Source organism: Eptatretus burgeri, chromosome 4, assembly GCF_056783735.1.
Source record: "Eptatretus burgeri isolate ZD-2024b chromosome 4, Ebu_testis_v1, whole genome shotgun sequence".
Lineage (NCBI taxonomy): Eukaryota > Metazoa > Chordata > Myxini > Myxiniformes > Myxinidae > Eptatretus > Eptatretus burgeri.
The window spans coordinates 48,736,046-48,741,862 of NC_140964.1; positions in this window are offsets into that span (position 1 = coordinate 48,736,046).

The following is a 5,817-nucleotide window of genomic DNA, read 5'->3' on the forward strand; positions in this document are numbered from 1 at the left end:
ATTTGCTCTATGCATGATACTATGTTTGTTTTCAGATGTTTTCCGATGGTTCTGTGATTTTTTTTTCCCAGCATATCGACTTTGATGTCCGTCAGCACGCACAATTTTAGCTTTCTACACCTGGAAGGTTACCGGTCTTTAATTTCATTGAGTCAGTGTGTATGCCTGGTGTTGGCTTAATGGTTAGGGTGGTGGGCTTGGGATCCTAGGATCCTGAGTTCAAATCCCCCTTGGCTGTTGAATTAATAACAGGTGGGGTTGACTGTGCCTGCCATCCTTCTGAGGTCGGCAAATAAGTGCCAGCTTGCTGGTATCCTGTGTCGTAGTGGTGACCTGTCCATGATTGTACCCAATAGCAAAGGAGACTGCTTACGCAGCACCAACGATCTGCACAGAGTATGGGCCCAATTGATGGATGGCTAGTGTGTCATTGAGTCTGGTTAGAATGAGCTTTATAGCGAACGTAGTGAGCTTCATACTCAATGCGTGCACATGAGATTAAAGGAAACAACAACAACACAATACCCTGGCAATTTGGAATCCGTGTCGTCCGCTATGACCCTTTTGCTTCCGGTTTTTGTCATGGGGAATGATGCGTCCTGGGAGATAAAGGCATCGTCGGAGACATGAAAGACACAAATATCAGATATGGTGTATATTTCCTCCACTGATTTTAATAAAGATATCTCCCTAATCAAAAAATAATTTTTAATCGTGATTTAAATTATTTGATCGCTGATCCCGAATCCAGGCCGAAGTAACCGGAAATTGCAGCATCGAATGCAAGAAGAATTCTACGTTCGCTTCTAAGCTTTGCCTATTCCATATTATATATATATAATATATATATATAATATATATATATATATACATATATATATACATATATATCCATATATATCCATATATATACATATATATACATATATATCCATATATATCCATATATATACATATATATACATATATATCCATATATATATATATATATATATATATATATATATATATATATATATATATATATATATATATACAGGTAGTCGTCGACTTACGACCGCGATCGGTTCCGACCGACCAGTCGTAAGTGGATTGGGTCATAAGTCGGCCAACCTTTATTTATAGCGAACGAAGTGAGCTTAATACTTAACACGTGCACATGAGAGAATAGGAAACAACAACACAATACCCCTGGCTATTTGGAATTCGTGTCATTAGCTATGACCTTTTGCTTCCGGTTGTTTTTAAACGCTGTGCAGTGTATAAACACGATTGGGTTTTATTTCTGTCTTGTGAATAATATGGAATAGGCAAAGCCTAGAAGCGAACGTAAAATTCTTCTTACATTCGCTTCTGACTTTACATAAAACTTGTTCACAACTGTATACTTGCCAACTATACCGTGGTACATGCAAGTGCTGCACAGCTGATGATTTTGACGCAATTTCCGGTTTCTTCGGCCTGGATTCGGGATCAGCGATCAAATAATGTAAATCACGATTAAAAAATATTTTTTGATGATGCGGGAGATATCTTTATTAAAATTAACTTTGGGGAAAAAATAATTGGATAAATAAATAAATAAAGGATCACTTCTGGTCAAGAATAAAAGAAATTAAAAGTTCCAGAAAGAGTTTCAAAATCACTCCCGGTAATGTTAAATACAAAATAAACACTTCCTGCCATGAACAAAATCACTTTCGGAAGTATAAAATGAACTTTGGGAAAAAAAATAATTGAATAAATAAACACTTCCAGTCATGATCTCCCGGCATGCATCATTCCCCATGAGAAAAACCGGAAACAAACAAAAAAAAAAACAGAAACAAAAACGGAAGCAAAATGGTCATAGCCAACGACACGGATTCACAATTGCCAGGGTATTGTGTTGTTTTTGTTGTTTCCTATTCTCTCATGTGCACGCGTTAAGTAATATTCACAAGATAGAAATAAAACCCAATCGTGTTTATACACCGCACAGCGTTTAACAACAACCGGAAGCAAAACGTCTTAACCAACGACACAGATTCCAAATAGCCAGGGCTATTGTGTTGTTGTTGTTGTTGTTTCCTATTCTCTCACGTGCACGCGTTAAGTATTAAGCTCACTTCGTTCGCTCTTACTTAACGTGTGCACATGGGAGAATAGGAAACAACAAAAACAACACAATACCCTGCCAATTGTGAATCCGTGTCGTTGCCTATGACCCTTTTGCTTCTGTTTTTGTTTTGTTTTTGGTTTTTGTCATGGGGAATGATGCATGCCGGGAGATAAAGGCATCGTCGGAGACATGAAAGACCCAAATAATATCAGACATCGTGTATATTTCCTCCACTGATTTTAATAAAGATATCTCCCGCATCATCAAAAAATAATTTTTAATCGTGATTTATGTTATTTGATCGCTGATCCCGAATTCAGGCCGAAGTAGCTGGAAATTGCGTATATACAGTTTTGAACAAGTTATAGGTAGTCAGAAGAACACTACATTCGCTTCTACAGGCCCCCCTAACAAATGGACGCCAACGTTGTCAGACGGAATGCAAACCCTTCATTCTTGTTTCAAAAACAGCTAAAATTGATGAAAAAGCGGCCCAAATTGAAACCAACACAGTAATTACGGTCGCAATAGCAGATATAATGGAAACAAACACGTTTATTCTACACACAAGAACGGTCGTAACGGAAACAAGAACGGTCAATCCCGAAATAGATTGGTGGGGAACGGAAGCAAGATTGGTTATTTCCGTCGCAAAACGTCCGAAAGTGAAACAAAAGCGGTTCATTCCGGTTACTGTAGTGCGAACAAGATGGCGGATGCAGTAGAACGACCTGTTACGCTATGTAAATTTTTAGTGCTTGTGCCTTGAACATAAATTTAATATAGATAATATGTAGTGGGTAGTACCTGATGTAGTTTTAACAATTTATTAAACCAAATTTTGTTGTGATGATAATGTCTGGTTTGCCTGTATTTCGAGCCCCCGAGTGAAGGATCGCGAGTTGTGATGCCCAGTTCAACATAGGGGATCGTGTATGGGATCTTTTTACAGTTTTTAATTCATATTAACTTTGTTATTTGATTGGAATTTGCAATTTATTATTACTATCAAATTTTACCTCTTGCAAGTATAAACGATCAATCGTCACTGATCGCTGCAGCACGGGGGCACGAATTTCACGAAATGTCAGCCACACATTAAGTCAAGAGGGCGCATTTATCGCTGCTTGTATAATATCCCGAACCACAAACGGGTTTTCATTAACAGACATGATATATTCAAGGCAGACTACGTTAAAGTTAACTTACCATAACTTCAATAAGTTTTCAAGCCGCCATGTTTTCCACGTTATGGTAACCGGAATTAATCGCTTTCGCTTCGGTCTCCGCCGTTTCGTGACGGAAATAACCGATGTTGCTTCCATTCCCCACTAGAGTGTACCAGGTGCGGTGGGACGCAAGAAGCACGCGGGCCACCATCTGCTCCACTTTATTGCGCGACCAGAAGCACACTCTTGCCACCCCTAGCGGGCGAGGCATGACATACGAAAACCCAATCACGTGACACAGCACACTCCTCCCCTCATAAAATGACCCGTCACATAATGAACGGATAATCACAACATGACCATCGGAAACCCATCAACACTCATAATCCTCCAAGTACCGCGGCCGCACCCTGACCCGCCTCGGACGGGCAGCGCCACCAGACAGCCCAGGCTCAGACGCCTCCCGGCTCGGTCGAGGTGACACCCTCGCCGGACTCGCACTTTCCGCAACACCAGCTACCCCCGACTGCCCAGCCTGCTCGACGTCCCCGGGTAGGACGGCATCAGGCGAAGCCCCCCTTGGCGCCGGCCCAGCCAGCCCCGGCGATACAACGTCAGGTGCCGGCGATACTACCGGTGGGGGTCCCGCATCGTTCGGCTCGGGGAGGTGGGGGGGGGGTGACGCTGAACAGCGATCATGCATCTGGTCCACGTGCCGCTTCCACACATCCCCACCATCAGTCCGCACCATGCAATTCGCCGGCCCCAGCACCACAGAGACCACCGTCGGCACCCATTTGGAACCGTGGAAATAATCGCGCACCATTACCCGCTGCCCCACCTCGAAGCTGCGCAGCCGCGTCGGACGCGACATCGCCCCACTCCCCGACCCTCCAGGTCGTAGCAAATCCAGCCTGGACCGCAAAGCCCGTCCATAGAGACGAATGGCCGGCGAATCACCCGTGACAGGATGAACTGCGTTCCTGTAATGGAGCAAAAAGACATCGACCACAGTCTGCACAGGTGCAACAACCCCCTGCGCAAAGCCCGCTTCAACATCTTGACAAACAACTCAGCTTGGCCATTCGTCTCAGGGTGATACGGTGCGGACCTTAGATGTCGAATACCATTCTGGCGCATAAACTCATCAAATACACCCACGATGAACTGCGGACCATTATCAGAGACCAGGATCTCCAGCAACCCTTTATTAGCAAAGATCGTCCGCAGCTTCTCTACTGTAATGTTTGATGAAGTATGCTGCATTACTACAACCTCCGGCCATTTAGAGAATGCATCAATCACAATCAAAAACATCTTGCCATTAACCGGTCCCGCAAAATCTACATGGACCCTCTGCCAAGCTCGGTCTGGCACAGGCCAGAGACCCGAAGCTCGACGCGGGTTATCAGCATCTGTCTGGCACGTGGCGCAACGTTTAACCAACTGCTCAATGTCTTTGTCCAACCCCGGCCACCACAACAGGCTACGAGCAAGACTCTTGGTCTTCACGATGCCAAGGTGACTGACATGCAGTTCTTCCAAACACCGCTGCCTGAACCTCGGTGGAATCACCGTCCTCATTCCCCACATTACGCACCGTTGGACCAACGACAGCTCCGCTGCGCGTGACGTGAAAGGTTGAAATGCCGGTGTCGAAGGCAGATCGCTCCAATTCCCCGTAGAAATCGCCTGGAAGACACGGGCAAGCACCGGATCACGAGCCGATTCCACCGCGACCTGCCTGGCCGTGACCGGCCCGCTTTGGACCTGGTCCAGCGCGAACACATCGACCCGGTCGCCCAACTCAGACGCAGCTGGACCCTCCACACACGGCAAGCGTGAGAGCCCGTCGCAGTTAGCATGCTTCTCGGTGCTTCGGAACTGAATATCATAATCGTAAGCACCCAGAAACAGACACCACCGCTGTATTCGCGTGGCTGCTACCACCGGCACCCCACGTTCGGGTCTCAGGATGAATTGAAGCGGTTTGTGATCCGTCTGCAAAGTGAAATGCCGCCCCAGCAGATATTGATGAAACCTCCGCACAGCCCAGACGAGGCTGAGAGCCTCACGCTCAATCTGGGCATATCCGCGCTCTGCTGTGGACAGGGTCCGGGATGCAAAACAAACAGGCCGCTCGGAACCATCGTCCATCCTGTGGGAGAGCACTGCCCCGATGCCATATGCAGAGCTGTCGCATGGCAATAGGAGCGGACGCGCAGGCTCGTAGTGCACGAGGACCGTATCCTCTGTGAGCAGCCGCTTGACACGGTCCAACGACGCCTGGTGTGCAGGCCCCCAAGCCCAGCGCTCGTCCTTCTTGAGCAACCGCGTTAACGGCGCAAGTTGTGAGCTGAGCCCGCGCACGAACCTTTGGTAATACTGGGCCATGCCAATGAACGAGCGCAGCTGAGTCTTGTCGCGAGGCGGTGGCATGTGCTGAATCGCCTTCACCTCCGGAGGACCTTTCAACAGCCCCTCCGGTGTGATGATGTGCCCGAGGTATTCCAAGCGCTGCTTGAAGAACGCGCACTTGTCCCTGTT